General features: G+C 37.2%; 1 long non-coding RNA gene across 4 annotated transcripts in view; it reads right to left on the bottom strand.

Moving 5' to 3' along the window:
• Window positions 1-7,145: 7,145 nt before the first annotated feature.
• LOC105474836 (uncharacterized) overlaps window positions 7,146-24,719 on the bottom strand; it is a 36,665-nt gene continuing 19,091 nt past the window's right edge. For all 4 annotated transcript variants that reach the window (XR_982971.2, XR_982968.2, XR_982967.2 and 1 more), the window contains exons 2-3: window positions 9,476-9,576; window positions 7,146-7,422 (exon numbers count right to left, since the gene is read on the bottom strand). This is a non-coding gene — a long non-coding RNA (uncharacterized lncRNA). The remainder of the gene's footprint in view (window positions 7,423-9,475; window positions 9,577-24,719) is intronic.

The raw sequence follows: 24,719 nt of genomic DNA, 5'->3' as shown, positions 1-24,719 counted from the left end.
GTTCACTGCACAAATTGTTTGTAGAGCATGTGTGTTTGAACAATATGAAATCTGGGCACCTAGAAAAGGAACAGGATAACAGCGATTTTCAGGGAACAAGGGAGCTAACCATAAAGTCTGACTGCCTGTGGGGCCGGGCAGAACAGAGTCTTATTTCTTTTATTGCAAAAGCGAATAAGAGAAATATCAGTGAATTCTTTTTCTCAGCAAGGAACAGCCTGGGAAAAGAATGCACTCCCGGGAGTAGACCTCTAAAATGGTGACGCTGGGAGTGTCTGTGTTATGCAGTTGTAGATAAAGGATGAAATACGACCTGGTCTCCTGCAGCGCCCCCAGGCTTGTTAGGATTGGGAAATTCCAGCCTGGCAAAATTCTAGTCAGACTGGTTCTCTGCTCTTGAACTCTGTTTCCTGTTAAGATGTTTATTAATGACAATGCGTGCACAGCGGGACAGGGAACCTCATCAGTAATTCTAATTTCACCCTGGCCTCATGACCTTGCCCTGCCCATTTGCCTTGTGATATTTTATTACCCTTGAAGCATTTGATCTCTGTGACCCATACCCTATTCATACACCCCTCCCGTTTTGAAATCCATACTAAAAACTTGCTGGTTTTGCGGCTCAGGGGGCATCACAGAGCCTGCCAATATGTGATGTCTCCCCCAGACACACAGCTTTAAAATTTATCTCTTTTGTACTCTTTCCCTTTATTTTTCAGACCAACTGACACTTAGGGAAAATAGAAAAGAACCTACATTGAAATATTGGGGACTGGTTCCCCCTATAAGACAGTTCCTGTTTGAAATGCCTATGAAATGTCATAGCGCAAAACTTTTTTTATCAAATGCTTTACTGAAATAATGAAAACTGTATCTATTCAATTTGTATTCATTTATTTGGAAATATTTAAATTTCAGTATTTACTCCACTTGAGGAAAAATTATCACCTAGCATTTATCACATATTCTAGAGTTCAGATAAAAGGTTAGATAAGCAATGTTTATGGAGCTAGAAGTCCCTAAGGGTCCACTTTTTCGTGATACTTCCTCCTAGATGCATTTGGTTCTCACAGAAACAAAATGTATAAGGTACAGACATTAAAGCATATTCATACATTATATCATTACTTATTGTTGCTACATGGCTAAATCAATATTATTTTCTCTGTCTTTGTGATCGTAATAAATTTTCAACATTTGAATAATACATTTTGAAGCATATTGACATATATATTCATATATAATCCTTGAAAAATCTTTTGAACTAATCAAAACAAGGCAATAAAATGCCATTGCTTGTTAAACAAAATATAAAAATAGATAAAAGAAAGGCTAGATACATTTCCTAGGTTACTGAAGCATATATATATATACACACACATATGCAAAACTTGAATTTGAACCTAGTTCTCCAGATTAAATTTAGTGCTATTCTTAAATTATCATAAAAACCAAGAGTTAATAGATGCATAGAACTTTGCAAGGGGAAACAAAAGTCTCCACCATAATAATCAGCAAGATTCTTGTACTGCCGTGATCACTGCAGATGGCAACGTGGAGTTAGAAGACCACAGCAGCTAGGCGGAGCTGAGTTCTGATGGAAACAATCACAGGAGAAAATCATCAGCATAGCATTGGTGAGACTTACCAATTCCTGATAAATTTTACTGCTGAATTACAATATTATGAAAATGTCTCACATTAAGGACTTTTTCTAAGGATTCATGGAAGGCAAAAGTGTATTTAGTTAGAACTGACAATTGATGAACCAATTTACAATGCAGACATAATTATAGGACAACACATTCAGGGTTAAGGTCCTAATGTATAAAGAGGAAAATAGAAATTATAAATAAGGCACTCTGGCTGACAGAAAAGACAGACTAACAGAACAGACTAGAGAGGCCAGAATAGACTCACATAAATATAATCAAATAATCTTTGACAATGAAGAAAAGACAGTATAATGGAAAAAATAGAATATTTTCAACAAATGGTACTAAAACAACTGGACATCCACATCCAAAAATAAAAAAAATCTACACACAGATCCTACACCTTCACAAATATTAACTCAAAATGGATCATAAACCTAAATATAAAACAAAAAGCTATAAAACTCCTAGAAGATAGCACAGAACAACAGCCTAGATTACTTGGGTTTAGTGATGGCACTTTTAGATTCAACACCAAAGATCTAATCCATAAAAGATATAATTCAGATGGTTTCATTTACAATAAGTACTTCTGCTCTGCAAAAGATACGATCAAGAGAAAGAGAAGAAAAGTCACAGCTTTGGAGAAAATATTTGCAAAAGACTTATCTGATAAAGGACTGTTATCCCAAATGTATAAAGAGCTCTTAAAACTCAGCAATAAAATATATTTAAAAATAGGCAAAAATACCTGAGTACAGCCCTCACCAAAGAAGATGTCCAGAAGGCATATAAGCATATAAAAGGGTGTTCAATATCATATATTGTTAAGGAAATGCAATTAAAGCAACAATTACACACCTCTTAGAATACCCAAAATGCAAAACATTGACAACACCAAGAGCGAACAAGGATCTAAAGCAGCAAGAACTCATTCGTTGCTGGTGGAACAAAACAGTACAGTCACTTTGGAAGATAATTTGGCAGTTTCTTACAAAACTAAACACACTGTTATTATGCAACCAACCAATCACTCTCCTTCGTATTTACTCAAATGAATTAAAAACTTATTTTTATATGAAACCCTGCACATTAATGTTTATAGCAGCTTTATTCATAATTGCCCAAACTTGGAAGCAACCAAGGTGTCCTTCCGCAGATGAATGAATGAATAAACTGTGGTACATCTTAACAAGGGACTATTATTCAGGACTAAAAAGAAATAAAAAGACATGGAAGAAACAAATGCATATTACTAGGTGAAAGAAGCCAATTTGAAAAAGCTCCATACTGTAGGATTCCAGCTATATCACATTCTGCAGAAGAGCAAATTATGTAGAGAGTAAAAGGATCATTGGCTGCTAGGGAAAGGATGGATAGGTGGAGTGAGGGGATTTTAGGGCAGTGAAATTATTTTGCATGATACTGCAATAATGGACACGTCATTATATATTTGTCAAAATCCATAAAATGTACACCAAGAGTGAATCCAAATGCAAACCATGGATTTGAGTGATTAATACAGTTTGGATGTTTGTTCCCTCCAAATCTCGTGTTGAAATAGATCCCCAGTGCTGGAAGTGGGGTGCATCATGGGGTGAATCCCTCATGAAGGGCTTGGCGCCATCCCTGAGGTGAGGAGTGAGTTCTCACTTTACATACTCATGTGAGAGCTGGTTGTTTACAAAAGCCTGGCCGCTCTCTTGCTCACTCTCTTGTCATGTGACATGCCTGCTCCCTCTTAACCTTCCATCATGATTGTAAGCTTCCTGAAGCCTTCACTAAAAGCAGAACCTCGCTCTATGCTTCTTGTACAGCCTGTGGAATTGTGAGCCAAAGTAAACTTCCTTTCTTCATAAATTACCCAGTCTCAAGTATTCTTTTACAGCAACACAAAACAGACTAACAGAAGTGATAATGACGTGTCAGTGAAGGTTCACCAGTTGTAACAAATGGACCACTCTGGTGCAAGATGCTGATAGAGCAGTAGGTTGTGCTTTTGTGGGGGCAGGGTGTATGTGGAACATCTCTGTACCTTCCTTTCAATTTTGCTGTTAACTTAAAACTGCTCTGAAATATAATATCTATCTAAAAAAAAATAAAGCCCTCTGGATTATTTGCTGAAGCCAGTGAAGCCTGTTATCTTAAAACTTTGTGATGAGATTACTGAAAAATTAAGTATTCCTCTTCCCTCAATCTACACTCCTTCATTCAAGCAGTTGGTTAACCATTTGCTCCTGGATTAGGGAAAGGAATTCAGTAATGTGGAAATTAGAAATATTCTGCAAATATTTTTGTCTTTTGTTCCAAAAGCCTAAGCCCCAAGAAGAAATGGTATTTGGAATTGGGGCAGAGACAAATTGTTTTAGGAACATGAGGTAGAAAAATTGGCTAGAAAAAACAAAGTCCCTTCCGCACCTTCCCTTAGTCTCCTCTCTAATATGGTTGGAAAAAGACTCAGTGAAGAGAAAGTGATGAGAAAAGGAAACAGAGAGAACAGACACAGTGTATGCTGGATCCAGCTTAAACCAACTCTCATGAGCTAAATTTGCACATTTGTGGGTTCAATGACTTTATATTGGGAGCTTGAAAATGACTATGGACTATATGGTGGGAGTATTTACACCACAGAAATTGAAAAATGCTACAAATGAGAGCTGTGTGTGTGTGTGTGTGTGTGTGTGTGTGTGTTGGTTTACTAGTAACATCCTCTGGTTTTTAGTAAACTGGTTTATTTCTACACATTCTTTCCAGCATCCCACTGAGGAACTAACAAGACTAATATGACTTTGAAGAGTATATCAGCTACATTCCCATGCCCAGCGTGGTGTAGGATGTAGCATGAAAGGGTGCTGGACCTGAAGCCATGTTTAGGTGGTGGTTTATGTTCATGTTGGCTTTAGGATGGATAGCTTGACCTGCTGGCCTCCTATCCCTTCATGCCTTGAGAGTATATTTGCTACTCCAGACCCTGACGAAACCTAAGACATTAGATATTAGGACAAACATTTTCTCCTCCAAAGACTAAGATTATTGTCATACTAACCCAGTGAAATAGTGGTTCAAAATTAAGTTAAATAATAGAACAGAGCCTTAAATTTAGTTCACATCCAAGTCTGTTTACTGAGAGGCATACCTACTATGCCTCCTACTAGTTTATGGATTAAGGAAATTTCAAGAAGCAATTTTTAGATAAATTTAAAGAAACTATTTTATGTTAATTGTAGAATAACCACAGATAATTGTATTGAAAATATTATCCAAACTCTAACAGATGTATTCAGTGATTATAGCTATAGATTTTGGAGTACCAAGAGCTTATTTGGGGTAAGTCCAAGGGCACATACAACTATATTTTTAAAGTTAACATGGACATTGACTTATTGATTCTACATAATAATATAGAAAATTATGAAGGTTAAGTGATCTCCAATGTAGAGAGGCATGCTTTCTCCATCTCTTCTGAAAGCTGACTCTTTCTAATGTATGTGGCATGTCTCTGGGACTATTCAGAAGTATACTCCATTACAAGTAAAGTCACGCAACTGAATTTCAACTAATGAATATCAAATGATTGAAGGACTAAGAATGAATGAACAAACCATCTCTAACTCCAAAAAGACTAGGGAGAGGGCTGTTACAGAGTCAATAAAGAAAGTCAAATTAGAATAATGTGAGAAAAGTTTGGACTCTCACTAAAAAATGATGAGCATATGAAGTAATGCATATGTTAATTAACTTGATTTAACCATTCCACCATGTATACATCTTGTATACTATAATATATACATCTTGTATACTATACACCATGTATACTATATGTTGTATGTATGTGATAAATATATACAATTTTTTTTGGTAGTAGAAAAATAGGTAAGTAAGAAATTTTATTAGAAAATGAACTCATACTTATAACTTCTGTGGTTAGAACACTTAATATCTACACTCCTAGAATTTTTTAATAATATATCATCATTAGCTATAGTCATCATGCTGCACAATAAACCTCTAGAACTTATTCTTCCTATCTAACTGTAATTATGTATATTTTGACCAATATCTGTCCCTGACCCTCAACCACCCCAGGCTCTAGTAGCCACCATTCTATAATCTAATTCTATAAGATGAACTTTTTTACATTCTACAAATGAGTGAGATTATGCAGTATTTTTCTTACACTTGAAAACATTGTTGTATGTTATAAATGTATATCATTTTATATTTTAATTAAAATAAATTTGAAAAAAGAATAGACTCTACAGAAATATTTAAGTGATATTTGTCTCCCAGCATGTTTTTTGCACTTTCAATAATGCTATGGTTTGGATGTTTGTCCCCTTCAAAACTTGTGTTGAAATTTGATCCCTAAGATTGGATGTGGGACTTCATGGGTGGTGTTTGGGTCATGGCGGTGAATAGATTAATACCCTCCCTTGGGGATGAGTGAGTTCTAACTCTATGGTTCCCATGAGAGCTGGTTGTTAACAAGAGCCTGGCATCATCCCACCGCCACCACCTCTTGCTTCCGCTCTTGTCACGTGGTCTCTGTAGATGCCAACTCCCTTTCAACACCCACCACCAAGCCTGAGGTCCTCACCAGATGCATAATCTTGAACTTTTACAGACATCAGAATCATGAGTCAAATAAACCTTGTTTCTTTACAAATTACCCAGTTTCAGTCATCCTTTTATAACAATACAAAACAAACTGAGACAAATAACATATTAATAATCAGATACCCAGAGATTTTTCTTCTTTAGAAGAATAACACTGTCTTATTTACTGTGTAGTTTCTTCATTTAAGAGTAACATGTCAGGTGCCTTTCCACCAGGATGCCTATTTAAATGGCAATGGTATAAGAATCATAAACAACTGAATGAAAGACCTCCACTCTAAGAAGGGATCTACCTCTTACCTTTTACCAGGTCACTATCTAACATTAGATATCTCTCCTTTAAACAAGCAAAAATATCCAGCTTTATTTAGGCCTCATAGAAAAAAGAGTTAAAGTCAGCTAATGAAATGTCAAATCCTACATTTTTGTTGAAGGGGCAGTACAGGAAAGGAATAGGATAAAAGCCAGATGCTGGTTTGTGACCTCTAAAAATATTATGAGCAAATGAATATCCCAATTACAAGCAACATTACCATCATGGATTATAGTTGAAATTATAGCAGATAAACTTTCAGATGTTCATGCTTCTGTATGTGTGCTCTGTGACTTTTTGTGTCTGAAGAGCATGCATGCACACATGCACCATTGTCTCGGAATAGGTTGCAAAGGCAAGCATGGGTTCTTGTGGAAGGATTCCCTACACTGATTCCCCTCAGAAAGCAAATGGTTGTAGAATACCAAAAACCATATGCAAAACGGCAAGGAAAGAAGTCTTTTAATTATATTTAAATTGTAATTATAAATAGAAAATCGATTTCCTAAAGTGATCTGGTGCATTTTAAACGTATTTATTAACTCTCAATGACTTTTACATTGAATGTTCTCAGTTTATAAATCAAAAGATCATTTTTAGCTGCCAGTATTGTAAATTCCACCTGCAATCTATTAATCAAGCTATGTTCCTTTTCTCTGACATCATCAGCAGTAATAAAGATTCTGCAAATGGAACTCAGCTGACAGTGTTGTAGTTGATATATGAGACAAAAAGAATCCAGCCTGCTTTTTCATAACTGCGTTGGTTCAGCAGGAGGTAATGGTGTTAAAAACTTGCTTTCTATTACTGAGGAAGGTAGATATTGGGCCAAGACACCTAAGGAGAGAAAAGAGAGTTGAGTGAATCTTGGCAAAATTCACCATCTGGCATCAGCCATCCTTAGCGTTTGCTTCAGTGTATGTGGTCCCCTACCCATTAAATTGTATTTTGTTTCATTATAATGAAAGTGCAGATGGAAAGGCTGATAGGCAAAACAAAATCACAGGATTCCCCTCCAATGTGTAGATTCGTAACTCTTTATAATGGATTGTCACTTCTTTATTATAATTGAATAATCAACCAGCAGAAAATGTTCATTACATGGCTCAAGAGAATGGCCCAACCCAAATTCCCATGGAATGTCTACCAGGCAAGAATGTGTTATAAAAGAAAGGCAGGTAAAATGTGTACAGTTGGAAAATAGAATCACAGACTATTTTTAGGAAGCATCCAATTCAGCCTCTACATTACAGATATAAAGAAAATAAGACTGTTAGATGTTCCAAGTTCAAAAGCTGTGTAGTGAGAACATATCTGAATCTGAATTTTAAGACTTTTTTCCAATATTAATTTAGTCACACATTGTATTCATGTAAACTTGAATCTTAATCCTGACTGCACCATTTATTAGTTTTGCACTGTGAGCAATGTTTTTTTTTTTTTCTTAGAGTTAATTTCCTCCTGTCTCAAGTGAACATAGCAATATGTAAATATAAAATTCATAAGGCTGTGTTGAGGGTTAAATAAGACTGCTTATTCAAAGTGCCAAAAATAATTCCTAAGACATCTTAGGTGCCAAATGAAGGTACTAAAATTAGTATACACCACCATTGTGGTGGTTAATTTTATGTGTCAACTTGGCACAGGCTATATTGCCCAGTTCTTTGGTCAAACACCAATCTACATGTTACTCTGAAGGTGTTTTGTAGAAGTAATTAACAATTACAGTCAATTGACTTTAAGCAAAAGGGATTACCCCTGACAATGTGAGTGAGTGAGCCTTATCCACTCAGTTGAAAGTTTAAAAGACAAATCTGAGACTTCCAGGAGAGGAAGCATTTCTGTCTCAAGACTGTTATGTAGTCATCCTTTCTGACTTTATAGTCCAATATCCTGCCCTACAGATGTTGGGTGTGCATTTGCCAGCTACCACAATCACATGAACCAATTCATTAAAATAAATCTTAATTCTTCTCTTCCCTCTCTTTCTCCCCCTACCCCAATTATTTGTTTCTCTGAAGAACCTTGACTGACACAATTATAAAAATAATTTTTAAAAGAAGGAAGTTAATATCCCCTCATCCCAACATTTTATTAATCTGAGAACAATGTCTGACTCTGTACTCCCCCAACATGCTTTGATGTAATCATTTTATCCTTACTTCAATATACAAAATATCAGAGTTTTATCAGACATGGGCATTGCCGATCTTAATCCATGCTCTTAATTTGCAGATCAATAAACAATATCACCCCTCTTCTTAGAGAAAGAATTTCTCAGAGAGAGAACTCAGCCAGGTCTCCTAACTAGTTATTTAGTAGGTCACCACTTTCAAAGCATACCATTTAGTGCTTAGATTACTTACTCAATGACTTGATGTGACAATTTGAGTATGTACTATGTAGAATATGTCTTCTATATTTTAGCAAATGGGATGAAATAATATTTTCATACCCTTTAAACATCTGGATTATTTTGATCTCATGATAAACAGGAATAATTTTAAATAAGAATAGATAATTTAAAGAATAAAAGGCAACTGTACTAGATACCGTTGTCCCAGTTGCTTTTATCTCTCCTGCTTCCATTATTGTTTTTCCTGAGAAGAAATGCTGAACCATTAATGCTATTTCTGGATACTAACATTTATGATAGCAAAGAGATTTACAAAAACGAGTTATTTTCACTCTATATGTATCTTTTAAAATATTGTGGTCATTTCATTTATCCTCATGGACTTATTTTAAAATATGGCATATTTAGAAGTTGGAGATATTTTAAATTGGGGAATAGCATGAACTTGAGTTAGTAATCTTCACAAAGAAAAAAAGGCTATATTAAATTTACAAATAGTTAGAAACCTGTGTTCCACCAGAGTCAGAGAATTACCTCATCCATCCACGAGCAGAACCCTTTCTGAGGCTGCCAAAATTTATCCAGCAGAATGAGGCGTCCCTTCTCTTGACCTCCGAGTTAGTGTCAGAGGAGGCCTAGAAGAGAATCAGAACTTTCACTACCACCCCAGCCTAATTGTAAGGAGGCCATATCTCCTTCTGTCACTTTCTGCTCTCTTCCCTTTCCTCTGTGTGTTAGTAGATGCCAAGTGAGGGCACTAATGGAAATATTCCTACTCTTCCCAGTCAAGGGTGTATCAGCAGAAACCAAGCGGGAGCCTGTACTTCTATTCCCATCTAGAAGAAAGGCGATTGCCTGACTCCCTCCTTCAGTAGAAGTGTAAGAAGAAGGCAGCTAAAACCAGCTTAAGATTCTCATAGCATAAAGCTCTTGATTATTAGGATGACAGGGCTATGGTTATACAGTGGGTGTAGGAAAGAGTATCATTGTCCAAGCAAGTCACGTGCAGCATCCCCAGCCTGGGAAAGGCATGGCAAGCAGGGTTTCAATAACTTTCAGAGATGAAGTCTTCATCCCACCTCAGGGAAGACACTGTGGCCAGCCCCAGGTAGGTACAGCTGAGGATAAGGAACATTTATGCCCAAATATGCAGGCATCAGTCTAAAATCACCCATCATACCAAGAACCAAGAATATTTCAGCTGGAATGGAAAAAGATAGTCAATAGACAGCAACACTGAGATGGTGGTAATGCTTAAATTATTCGACAAAAGTTAAAATAGCAGTTATTAAGATACTTCAATGAGCAATTGCAATAACCGAAATTTTCATAAACTTAATGGACAGGTTCAGAAGCAGAATGGAGGGGACAAAATAAAAATAGGACAGTAGAAATTACCTAATCCTAACAACCACATGAAAGTGACTGAAAAAGAAAAAAGAAAAGAAAATGCCGGGCGCAGTGGCTCACGTCTGTAATCCTAGCACTTTGGGAGGCCGAGGTGGGCGGATCACGAGGTCAGGAGATCGAGACCATCCTGGCCAACACGGTGAAACCCTGTCTCTACTAAACATACAAAAATTAGCCGGGTGGTGGGCGCCTGTAATCCCAGCTACTTGGAAGGCTGAGGCAGGAAAATCACTTGAACTTGGAGGCTGCAGTGAGCCGAAATCACCCCACTGCACTCCAACCTGGCCACAGAGCGAGACTCCATCTCAAAAAAGAAGAAAAGAAAGAAAAGAAAAGAACAGAAAAGAAAAGAAATCATCAGGGACCTGTGGGAAAATGAAAAATGTCATCAGAGTCTAGAAGGAGAGGAGAAAAAGGGCAGGGCTGCAAAAATACTCAACGAAGTAATGGTTTCTCAATAGACATAAACTTAAAGATTTGAGGAGCCAAGCAAACTCTGAATAAGATAAATCCTAAGAAATACACATCAGGATCCATCATAGTCAAACTGCTGAAAACAAAAGATAAAAAAGAATTCTAGAATATATAAAGAACTTTCAAAACTCAGCAGGAGACAAAACAAAAAATCCAATTAGAAAATGGACAAAAGCACAAAGAGACGCTTCTCCAAACCCTGAAAGCAGCAAGACAGAAATAACACCTTACTTATAAGGAAAAAAAAAAATTAAAATTACTGATGAGTTTTCATCTTAAACTATAGAGAACAGAAGGAGGTGACACACTATTTTCTTCAACTTTATCCTGGACACTTCAAAGTGCCATAGGAACATCAGGCAAGGAGGGAAATAACAGCTGGACAGGGGCTATTGACCCCGGTTATTAGACTGATAGGCCTATTGTTATACAGTGGGTGGAGGAAAGAAAATAATTGTCCAAGCAATTCAGGTGCAGCATCACCAGCCTGAGAAAGGCATGACAACCAGGGGTTCAATAACTCTCAGAGATAAGGTCTTTTTCCCATGTCAAGGAAGACACCATGGCCAGTCCCAGGTAGGTACAGCTGAGGGTAAGGAACATGCATCTACCAAGCTGTAGGTTAGGGCAGGTGTGGATATGCTTATCAAGGCGAAAAGAAAGTCATAGGAATTAAAATGAAGAAGGGAAGGAAGGGCTAGAATGATGGATTTCCAAGGTTCGAGACTAGACTAGATTTTCATTTTAGTAATGATTGTTTGTTGTTTTTCCTCTGCTATGTTCTGGTACAGGGTTAAAAGAACCGGTTCTATACTGAATGATGAACCAAGAAATAGTTCTGCCAGTAAAGTGAAAGGGGACAATGCAGGAGGAATAGCAAAGATCACAACGAAGAGAGAAGTGCCTGGAAGCAGAAAGAAGGTTGCAGTGAGAGGAGGAGTCACATACATTGGCAGGTGGTCTCTCTCTCTCTGCCAGGGACTGTGAACCCTGCCATTTGCCATTAATTGCCTTTGCTGCTTAGGTTTGTTTGTGAATTTGGGGTCTTGGTGAAAACACATAATTTATTCTCCAGTATTTTTCTATTCAGACTTAGGAACTGATTCAATTATGGTCAGATTCTATGATGAACAATAATTATTGAAACCAATACATTAGCGTAAAAAAGAAAAGAAGGAAGGAGGAAAGAAAAGGAAAGAGATAAGAAGAAAGTGAGAACAAGAGGAAAGAGGGAGCCGGGTGCGGTGGCTCACACCGGTAATCCCAGCACTTTGGGAGGCCGAGGTGGGCAGATCACGAGATCAGGAGATCGAGACCATCCTGGCTAACACGGTGAAACCCCGTCTCTACTAAAAATACAAAAAATTATCCGGTGTGGTGGCAGATGCCTGTAGTTCCAGTTGCTCAGGAGGCTGAGGCAGGAGAATGGTGTGAATCTGGGAGGCAGAGTTGGCAGTGAGTCGACATCATGCCATTGCACTCCAGCCTGGGTGACAGAGCGAGACTCTGTTCCAAAAAAATAAAAATAAAAAGAGGAGAGAGGGAAAAAGGAATGGAGAAAGAAATAGGGGGAAAGAAAGAAAGAGGAAAAACTCTGAGAGAGTAAAGATATAGAAAACAATTTTCCATATAGAGGAACTGAGATAATGTATTAGTCTGTTCTCACATTGCTGATAAAGACATACCTGAGACTGGGTAATTTATAAAGAAAAAGAGATTTAATGGACTCACAGTTCCATGTGGCTGGGGAGGCCTCACAATCATGGCGGAAGGCAAAAGGCAACTCTTACATGACAGCAGACAAGAGAGAATGAAAAACTAAGTGAAAGGGGAAACCCCTTATAAAATCATCGGATCTCATAAGACTTATTTCTACCACAAGAACAGTATGGGGGAAACAGCCCCCATGATTCAATTGTCTCCAACTGGGTCCATCACACAACATGGAATTATGGGAGCTACAATTCAAAATGAAATTTGGGTGGAGACACAGCCAAACCATCAGATGACAAGTATTTTTATCTTTGAATCCTTAAACATCTATTTTTGTGAACATTTAATACCCAATTAGAATAATCAGAAAACACAATCCTACTACATATGCCAGCATCTCAGAGATATTGTGGTTTTGGTTCCAGACCCCACCATAAATGAAACAAATAGTACAGTAAGGTGAGTCACACAATTTTTTTATTTCCCTGTACATATAAAATGTATTTATGTTTATATGATACTGTAAGTAAATGTGCAATAGCATTACATATATATATGTGTATAGTAATTTTAAAATACTTTATTGCTAATAAATGCAAAGAACAAACAATTGGAGCTTTCAACAAGTCATAATGTTTTGGCTGGTGGAGGGATGGTCTTGCCCTGAGATGGATGGATGGCTGCTCACTAATCAGATTGGAGTGACTGTGGCAAATAAGATAATAATGAAGTTTGCTGCATGAATTGACTCTTCACTTCATGAAAGATTTATCTGTAGCATGTGATGCTGTTTGATAGCATTTTACTCATAGTAGAGCTTCTTTCAAAATTGGGGTCAATCCTCTTAAACCCTGCTGCTGCTTTATTAATTAGATTTATGTAATATTCTAAATCTTTTGTTGTCATTTCAACAATGTTCATGGCATCTTCATAAGTGGATTAACCACGTTCTTTGCTCATCCATAAGAAGTAACTCCTCACTATGAAAGTTTGATCATAAGACTGTGGCATTCAGTCATATCTTCAGAGGCTCCACTTCTAATTCTTGTTCTCTTGCTATTCCATTCCATCCATAGTGACTTCCTGCACTGAAGTCTTGAACCCTCCAAAGTCATTAATGAGGGTTGGAATCAACTTCTTCCAACCTCCTATATATTGATAGTCTGACCTCCTCCCATTAATCACAAATGTTGCTAATGGCATCTAGAAAGATTTATCCTTCCCAGAAGTTTTCAATTTACTTTACTCAGATCCATAAGAAGAATCGCTGTTGATGGAGCAATAGCCTTATCAATGTATTTCTTAAATAATAAGACATGCAAGTCACAATTACTCCTTGGTCTATGTGCTGCAGAATAGATGTTATGTTAACAGGCATGAAAACAACATTAATATTCTTGTACATCTCCATCAGAGCTCTTGGGTGAATAGGTGTCTTGTCAATGAACAGTAATGTTTTGCAAGGAATCTTCTTTTTGAGCATGGGGTCTCAACAATGCTCAAATATTTGAAGCATTTAAGAAAAAATGCTTAAAATATTTGTTCCAATTATAGAGCATAGGTAGACTGACCACGAATCTTAAGGTCACCAGAATTTTCAGAATGGTAAATGAGCACTGGGTCTTCAGCCTAAAGTCACCAGCTGCATTATGCCCTAATGAGAGAGTCTGCCTGTCTTTGATGATTTGAAGCCAGGCATTGACTTCTCTTCTCTAGCTATGAAAGTCCTAGATGGCATCTTTTTTTTCTTTTAATAGAAAGTTGTTTTGTCTACATTGAAATCTGTCGTTTTGTGTAGCCACCTTTATCAGTGATCTTACTAGATATTCTGGATAACTTGCTGCAGCTTCTTCACCAGCAGCTGATGCTTTACCTTGCACTTTTATGTTATAGAGATGACTTCTTTCCCTAAATCTTACAAATCAGCATCTACTATCTTCAGACTTTTCCTCTGCAGCTTTCTCAGCTCTCTCAGCCTTCATAGAATTGAAAAGAGTTAGGAGCTTTCTCTGGATTAACCTTTGGATTAAGGGAACGATTTGGCTGATTTGATCTTCTATTCAGACCATTAAAACTTTCTCCATATCAGCAATAAGGTTATTGCACTGTTAGGCAAAAAAGGCCTAGCTTTTGGCCTATCTCAGCTTGCGAAAAAGGTCTAGCTTTTGGCCTATCTCAGCTTTCAAGGTACTTTCCTCACTAAGCTTAATCTTTTCTAGTTTTTGATTCAACGTGAGAGAAGGGTGACCCTTTCTTTCACTTGAGCACTTAGAGGCTGTTGCAGGGTTATTAGTTGGCCTAATTTCAATATTGTTGCATCTAAGAGAATAAGAAGGCCTAAGGAGGAGAGATGAGGGAATGACTGGTGGAGCAGTCAGACCCACACAACATTTATCCATTAATTTTGCTATTTTATATGGGTGCCATTTGGGCACCCCAAAGCAATTACAACGGTAACATCAAAAATCACTGATCACAGATTACCATAACAGATGTAATATTAATGGAAAAGTTTAAAATATGGTGAGAATAACCAAAATGTAATACACAGAACTGAAGCAAACACAGGCTGTTGGAAAAATGGCGCCATTAGACTCGCTGGAGGCAAGGATGTCATAAACCTTCAATTTGCAAAATACACAGTATCTGTGAAGTGCAATAAAACTAAGCTCAATAAAATGAGGTGTGCCCGTAGATCATTTCATAAAGATTTCTGAGTGAATACTGTGGCTAAACTTAAACAGAGAAAACAGCCTTGGCTGTGACTTCCATCTAACGTACTACCCAGCTGCCAGAGAGAAACCAGATATTTTTATATAGACATTGACGATTACAAAGGTTAAGAAGGTATGTGTTACTTAGTTCTACCCTGAAGAGTCTTTCACATCTACAAAGAGAGATTATGCCGTGTTGCTAATTTTGAAGTCTTTCCCCAAGGAAAATGAAGCTAATATAAAATAAACTGAGAAAATAAACTTAGAATTTTCTGTAGAGTTAACAGACATGTTATATTCTGTAATGATGGGACCCTGACAAAAACGTTTTAGAGGCGTGGAAAGGGTTGAGGGAAAAGTTCTCTAGGTGTCTAATCATTGCCTACTTTGAATCTAGAAGCACACGAAGGCAAAGATAACATGACAAGCAGCTGAAGGTCAGGAGGCCAAGTGCGTGTGCCAAACACACTTTCACCTACAAAGGATATTCCCCCAGGAAGGGGAAGAAGCGGTATGATATGCCCATATACAAACTCCATGGAATGAGGTCAGAAAGGGTAGATGCTCTGTTGGAGACTGTCCTCAGAAAACATGCTTCCCTTTGGCCAGCTGACATTTCCTACCAGCTTTCAGCAGGAGAAAAAAAGAGGCAAACATTTTCAGGAGCGGTGGGATGGAGGATTGTGGAGGGGGTTAGAACATCGGGGTAGGATGTGTGCAAAATGCAGCTCTAGAGGGTGAAAATAACTGCAGCCTGCCTGTGAGAAAGAGAGGGCTGAGGGCTTGATTTTGGGAGAAGTGATAGAAAGACTGCTGGCTAGTGAAGAAAGTGTTAAGACTATGCTGGGATAAGGAGTTTGGACTTGAAATAATAAGTACTGAGATTGCTATTAGGAGGAAATAGAAAACATATGTGAGAGCACTTTGTCAGTGGAAAGACTGTATGCTAATGTGAGGCATTACGACAAGAGTTATTCTCATCCACGGCAGGTTCCTGGGCAGGGGAGTGACGTGATAAAAGCTCCGCTTTAGGAGAGTAGTGTGGGGATAATGTGCAGAAAGGCCTGTAGAGGAGAGAGAGGGAGAGGCAAGGGGCTCTGCAGGCCTCTGCTGACGCCAGCGCCAGCGGAACTGAGACTTTCAAAGTATTCCTTGAAAAGTGAATGTCCTCCTCTGTCTCCTTTCCCTCCCCACCATGCCATGAGGAAAGCCTCCTTTTTGCCTGAAGGCAATTAGATCCTGTTTCAGTGTTTTAGGCAAAGACAGAGTGGTAAAGGGTCAGGAATTTCACAAGTGCTGGCCATAGTAGAGATCTATCTGTGCCGCTACTTCTGTATTTGACTGAGTGCATCTATCACTTCCTCCTTCTCTTCTCATTCAAGAGAGATGGGTGTCACAGTGGTAACACAGATCTGTTTGCGGTTCTACAAAGAGAAACTGAATTAGAGCAGAAGCTGGACCTCTGATTCTCGCTTACTCATGACTTGGGGGCTCCTAAATACACACCTTATACGACTAATCCAATAAAAGGTGAACTCAGCATCTTGTTTCTGCTTCTTCGAAAATTAAGCTTCTAGGCCGGGTGTGGTGGCTCACACCTGTAATCCCAGCACTTCGGGAGGCCGAAGTGGGCAGATCACTGGAGGTCAGGAGTTCCAGACTAGCCTGGCCAACATGGCGAAACCCTGTCTCTACTAAAAACACAAAAATTAGTGGGGCGTGGTGGTGTGTGCCTGAAATCCTAGCTACTCAGGAAGCTTAGGCAAGAGAATTGCTTGAACCCAGTAGGCGGAGGTTGCAGTGAGCCGAGATCGCGCCACTGCACTTCACCCTGGGCAAGAGAGCAAGACTCTCTGTCTCAAAAAAAAGTAAGCTTCTAAACCAAACCCCTTGTAATAAATTTTAATACCTCATTAACAACAACAACCACCACCAAATGAAAAAAAAATGCATTTTTTAAACAAGGTAAGTCCTTAGGGATGGAAAAAGACCTGAGGTATATAGAAAGGAGAACACATTGCTTAGAATAAAGGGTCAAGATGGATAATACAAAACTTCAATTTAGAGAGAAAAATGAGTGTCCTACAGGCTGAGTGATGGATTGCTGGTAACAAAATTAGAAATCAATATGCTATATAGAAATTAGTCAGTGTAAGACCAATAGCAAAATACAGTAATCATTTTTAGAGATGAGATTGAGAATAAAAACAGAAGTATTTGGATCAAAGTGAAAGTTGCCATGCATTTGTCAAGGGAAAAAAAGCAAAGACTGTCAAAATATCATAGCCTTTTCTTTCTCCTTCTTTCTGGGAAAGTTTAAATAAACAAAAAGCCTCCAAGCAATCAAACTTTATAAGTGGGTCAGAGAAGAACCCCACTAAGAGTAACATTTGCTGGTAAGCAATGGTATTTGCACACATCATTTGGTATTTACGTAATTGCAATTGGCAACTTTTTGTAGGCTGTCTTGGAATGCTAGTCTGATTATCAGTATGTTCATTATTATCACCATGCTTGCTGGGAAGCTAGGAAGAGTGGCTGATGAGGTCTGAGCCTTTTAATGTAGAGCCTTTCAAAACACATGCGTGTGAAGGAATGTGAGCGCACACACACAAAAACACACACACACACCCAACTACTCACCCTGACTTTACTCAAGGAAAGTATGTAAAAGACATTAGCTTCCAGACTTTCTTACTTTGCAGTGCCCCACAGTGAAGTGCTTTATAACTTACCATCATTATATTTATTTATGAAATAGCAAAAATGAATAAGAAACCCTAAGATTCCTTACTGTAACCATGGGGATGTTGTAGGGCTAGGGAACTGTGCACTTCCGTTATAGAAAGCAAGAAAATGTGCTCAAGATCAAAAGGAAGGCAAAGATAAAGAGAAATAATTAATCACCTTATAGTGAAAGAAAAGACGCATGCTGGAGCGTAAAACATGCATGTGCTTCAGATCACATCTTATCATTTATAGATCTTAAGAGGGAGCAGTTGTTTTGTTCTGACAGTGCTCTTGTTCTTTCTGTCCTGTATTCAGGACAACGTGGTTTAGGTAGACAAAATGATGAGCCTAGGGCATGTGGATAAGGCCTTATTGTACACGAAGCTCAATCTGTGTCATCCTGGGTGGAAGAATCCTCTAAAAAGAAATAAATATGTCCAGTTCAAGGTCATAATGGCCCTCTCGATTATTCATGTATGTGATAGGAGTAATTTGAATGTAAAGATAGGGCTTAATATATACAATTGCCATTATTGTATATATATAATTGTATATATTAATCTTTTCATCCCCATACTAATAATTTATACTCATAAATAGTTTATACTCATAGTTTATACTCATAAATAAGTATGAAGAAAAAAGATTTAATAATGTGTAATGGCCTTCTGACTCACTTGGGCAGTCTATTGACATTTAGGGAGGTAGATGAGGACCAATAGGTAAGAGAAAAACAGAAACTGTATAGGAGGTGATGAACCTATGTAGGGTGGTATGGAAGAGGGGATAAGTCTTCAAGGGAACCAGTGACATTATTAGTTGACAAAGTCAAGCCAGTTTTTCTTAAAAAGGAAGTATGGGAAGTAGACATGGAATTTCCCCAGTAGAGATGAAAACATTGGGAATGATGTTTAAAGAAAGAGAGAGAGAGAGAGAGAGAGAGATGTTGGGTAAAATATAGTGAAGGTGGAACAGCACTGGGTCCACAGAGAGAAGAACAGCATGAAAGCTGGCGAAGTGTTCCATGTCTGCTGTGACAACACAGCTTACTACAAATGAATAGTCTTGCATTCAAGGCCACTCTGTAGCCTGAAATATAAAGAAAGGAATGCTCTCCTGCCGTGTACTTTCTAATAAAGTATTTGGGGGCCTTCCTAGCTCAACCTATGTGCTTTTGTTGCAATTAGAGTCTAATATGTAGTTTGAGAAATGTGCATGTTTGAAAACATTTTTAGGGTTTTTATTTTATATTCTGAAAATGGTTATGTTTTATAATAGTTCTCTTTTTTTCCCCCAACAGATTCCCTAACAAAATGGACACATTAACTTTACACAATGGCATAGTTACAGATTATATTTTAATATCAGACAGCTGTTTTTGTCTTATTTATAGATCCAAAGAGGGCAGTAGGAAAGAATGCAAATGGCTCTGTAAGCCAGTCCCCAAATGCTGTAAAGGTGCTCAGAGCACAAGGCTCTTTGTGGATGTGTGTGAATCAATATCATTTCTAAACATTAAAGATAAACTGAATTTAAGGATAATGAAAACCTTGCATTTTTAGTTATGGTAACGCCTCACTTTTTTAGAGACCTCTATTTACAACTTCAAATGTTTAGAATACAGTCAATTAACCAGTAGTGAGCAAGAAAGACATCACAAGATCTCTGGGATGTTATTAAAGTAATTAAAGTTCACTTAATTTTGGTGAGAGCATGCATTTATATAACTGCTGGAAAAAGAATTTGGCTACATGTATCTAGAACCTAAATTTTTTATAATCTTAGAATTTGATTGCACAACTGCAAACCCACGTCAAAGTTTCCATTGGAATAAGAAGATTTTCATAGAATTATAGATCAAAATGGAAATGAAATACCAACATTATGTGAAACAAACAGAAAATGTTCAACAAACCATGACGTAGTCACATTAGGAAGTTTATGCAGAAATAAAAGTTGTCTTTGAAAATAATTTATTGACAGGGAAAAATATTCAGATTTAAATGATAAGTGAAAAAAAGCAGGATACAAGCTGTGGCATTAAAAATAATATTAATAATAATGATAATCATTCTAATAGTATTAATATTAAAACATATATAATAGAAAACATACTAAAAAGTGGAATTATTTCTGGCAGCTGAGATTAAGGTTCATGTATTTATTCTGCATATTTAAACTCATGTGCATTTTATAATTTTAAAAATAATGAACATATGCTAATTTTACAGTCAGAAAAAAATGACAGAGAACAAACAAATAACTTTTATAAAATGCAAGCTCATATACTTTACTTTCGAATGATCTCTCATAGCCAGCAGATTCTTATTTTAAACATTTAATGATTGGATTTCAAGCTAACAGCAAATTGGTAGCAGAAACTTAAAAGGAGGGATGATGAGGAACTACTATAAAGAGACACAGTGACAAAAATATGAAAAGTAACTGACAGCTTGCTACCCATGAGAGAAACAGGAATATTATGGGAAAATGTGCAAGTCTTCTAAAATCATAGCATACTGAGGCCATTTTAAGTAAAGACTAATGAGCTACCAATCCCAACAGCCTTTCAGAAAATCAATAAAATATGAAAGAAAAGGTCTTTGCTAAAAATTAAAGTAACTTCATTTTAGTTCCTGGTCCTGACATTTCCTAGCACGTGATTTTTAAGAAATATATGGAATATCTTTAAGACTCAGAATTCTCAGCTTCTAAATGGAAAAAAAAGCAAGTTTTTAAAATTAGTTTGTATGTCTTTTTCACAATCCACTGAGGTAATGTAAAAGTGTTTCAAAAATCCCTTTTGTATGTTTGGGCTGCTAATAGTATGTGGTATATTATATTATGCTTATATTAATATTATATTAATGCTAATAAGTCCAAATTAATAAACATTAAAAATTTTTTTTCTGTGTAGTCTAACAGAAATAGGTATACATATATATATTTGTATTTCTAAAGTATATATATACATATATACACATATATGTATATATGCATGTGTGTGTATATATATATATACACACACTTGCAAATAAATTACAATGAATATATTTTGTTCATCTCTGGAACGAACGTCTCTTGTTTGGGGAGATACTGTGGCATGATGGAATGACTTGGCGTTTGGGGCCAGGCAGATTTGGCTCAGGTCCTGGGCTATTTTACCACTTAGCTAAATGGCCTTAAGTAGGTTTATTCTCTCTGAGTTTTAGTGTCTTCATCTGACATGTGCTGAACACACGAAATAGTAGTCAATGCTCAGTATCTAGTAATTATTTCATTTGTTAAAATAGTAAGAGTCGGTCATCTTGAAAAAATTATTAGGTGGAACTGTTTGATCTCAGAGAATTTTGGATAATAAGGTGCATCTGCATTTCAAAATTCTATATGATCAACCTGAGGATGTATTACCTGTCATTTCAGGTAATAAAATATTACCTCATTTGCTAGACAATAACTAGATAATGCCTCTACCTCTGAGTGCACTGTGGTAATAACTGCTCTGGGAAAAACCTTGTCATTGAGGAGATTGAAACTATTGGTTAAATTACATTTTAGACTATTTGTAAATCACAATTATTCATTCATAATCAGGTGCCAATAGAGCTGTTAATGGCTTTATTATCACGGTTTTAAAAAATGCTGCGTCTTCAAGTTGGAGAAGAGAACGAGGAATAGTCAAGTAAATCTGAATATTCATACCCCTCGTTAAAATCAAGCACAGGAAACATCTTATAAATTTAATAGTACTAATATTGCCTGTTTGGCATGCAGATTTTCTTGAATTTTTACAATATAAAAATATTGCTTAGAAAAAATGCATTGTAAAGTTATGAATATCTGTGGAAGACATATTTCATGATGTTGCAAATTCTAAGCTAGCAAAACGCAGTATAAAAGGGAAATAGACTGGGGATAAAAACATCTGCTTCTGTTAAGTTACACAGATGGTTCTCCAGGAAATCTCTTTTTTGAGATTGATTTAAACCAGTTCTCCCAGCATACTATGTGTGTGATGGGTCAATATTTTCTTTTTATTTTTCTAATTTCTTTTGGGGACAATAAGTCTGCTTTAGGATTCTGGAGTTGGAAAAGCCACTTTGCAAAAAATCTAAATGTGATTTTCTATTCTCTTATTTAACCATTGATTTTTGTTTTCAAAGTCATATTAGTTGTGGATATCACAAAACAATTTTCCACATAGTAGAATTCTTCACTTTGAACTCAGGGAAATACTGGGTTTAATTGTGTACTTGGCTTAAGGATTTCTAGCTTCCTCAGAAGTCACTGCAGTCTCGCCAGTCTTCAGGTATGCCTCTCTACATTGCCATCTGTGGCATACGGCCTTGAAATCAGCCTCCAGTGACCCCCTCTTGCTGGTAATCATGCCCTTGTATTATACCCTCCTTTTGAGTAGGTGCTACACCTAGTAACTTGCTTATAACAAATAGGATAGTGGCAGAAGTGATGGCATGTCACTGACAAAATTGGGTTATAAAAAATTGTGCTTCCATCTTGGTATTATTCACTCTGAGGAAGCCAGATGGCATGTTGTGAGAACGTTCAGGAAGCCTGTGGATAGACCTATGTATTGTGGGATCTGGCCAGCAGCCCACAAAGCAACGGGGCTCTTTCTTTGTTCCCAGGTGGATCGGCAGGTTGAGAAATAATAGACACACACAAGATAGTGAAAACTGGGTCCAGGGGGGTCACCGCCTTCTGATCCCACAATGCCGCCAATGCACTGGATATACCAGCATTTATTACTCAGTTTAGTGAGGGGGAGGTAGGTTAGTGAGGGATTTAGGGTCATTTGATTATGAGGTGAGATGGTCACATGGGGATGAAGTAATTCTTTAACATAACATCTGTATGCAGAAGTACAGTATACAGAGATAAGAATTTACAATGTAGTTTGTGCATCAGTCATTTCTAACAAAGCCTTAAAACAGAAACACAGTCTTTCCATAACTTATGATTAGTAAGATATTAATCAGCAATAACAGTTGCAGCAAAAGCTGGTTACAAAGAATCTATAGAAACTGGACGTGAAGTTAGACAACTGGTTAGACCAGAAATTCTCAGAAGAGAGTATGTTTTAACCCTAAAGAGGCCTGGAAGAGCCATGGCAAGATGAGGGTGTTTATAGCCCTGTCTTATCCATATGAACAGGCGTCCCTCATGCATCCGTTTATAGGCTCTCCACGAGGGTCGCATTCCATTCCCAGGGCTATGAACATCTGCTTTTCTGGGATAGGAATCTTGGTGATGTGAAACCTCCCTGACTGCATGTCTGTTCATAGGCTCTCTGCAGGCGGAAGCACATCACACGCTGTTGGCTCATTCTGGCAGTCCAACCTGGCATTGTCTTTACACAATCCTGCAGGCAACTTTGTATTTACAGTAATCAGGAGCATTTCATCTTTTATTCCATAGCAATAGTTTCAGGGGGTCTCCCTACACCTATGTGTCCCAAACATCAATGGAGAAATGAATTCTGCAAAAAACTATGTGAATGGCATTAGAAACTGTCCTCTGCCCTGGTTGAGCCTTGAGGAGACTGCAGACAGCTTGACTGCAACTTCATGACAGACTCAGAGCTATACATGCCCAGTGAAACCATGTGCATGTTCTTGACCTTCAGAAACAGTGTAAGATGATAAATATTTGTTGTTTTAAAATGCTAAGTTTTGGGGTATTTTACTATTGTCCTCCTCTATTTCTTTATTAAAATGGTAATAATAATAGCTCTTGCAAGGGGGTGTTGTGAGTATTAAAATATGATAATGTATATAGACTGCTTCTTTGCAAAGCACTTTTCAAATTGCACTGTTGGTTAAAAATTTTAGTCCAGTAAAAGGAGTATCTTTTTTCAGAATAAAATCAATTTGAAAAATAAGCTATTCAAATTTTGGTTATGATGAAAGTACAATTTTGAGAGCTATTTAAATTAGAATTTTACATACAACAGAGCCTCATATGGGAACAATTATTCATATATATATATACAGTATTGCTAAATATGGATATATTAGTTCTACACATAGGGATATGTTTTTAAGAAAATGTAGTTATAAAATAACAGGCAAGAGGAACCTGATGAATTTATATTGTTAACAACGAACTCCAGCTAAACCAGAGAAAGAATCATATGAACCCCAGATGTTCTTTCAGCTGGTGAAAAGAAGAAAGACAAGCAGAATGTACTTTATTTGGACTTATTTGGAGTCATACTTGCCCTCCTGACCTCACAACATTGTTGTGAGAGACTAATGAGATAATGCAAATAGTCAATGGTCAAACCAAATATCAATTCATTTAATAGAGGAATTAATAGGAATTTATTGAAGGTCTTCTCATTTCTACTTTGGTTATGTTGAGCTGTACCATAATTAAGACAAGAGGCTTTATAAAGGATGATAATGATGGTGATTATAATGGATTCCTTAAGGTTTGAGATGGGGCAGGAAGCCAGAAAAATCTGCTTTCAGTGAAGCAGGATATTTTCCATTCCTATTGACCTGGGGATAACGTCACACCTTCCCAATCACTGAAGGTGCTGTTCAGAAAAAACACTTGACAGACACTTGGGAGTGAATATGGAGAGCCTTGGTAGTCGGACATGTGAGGTTATGCCATGGAGAGTCAATGAAATGGGACACGATCATCAATCAGTATCATGTTTAGGTTTTATCTCAAAGGTGACTTAGAATAGTATCAAATCTGTAGCAACCTCT

The sequence above is a fragment of the Macaca nemestrina genome, chromosome 4 (genome assembly GCF_043159975.1).
Source record: "Macaca nemestrina isolate mMacNem1 chromosome 4, mMacNem.hap1, whole genome shotgun sequence".
NCBI lineage: Eukaryota > Metazoa > Chordata > Mammalia > Primates > Cercopithecidae > Macaca > Macaca nemestrina.
Note: the sequence above shows the minus strand (reverse complement) of the source record. Positions and strands in the feature narration are given on the sequence as shown.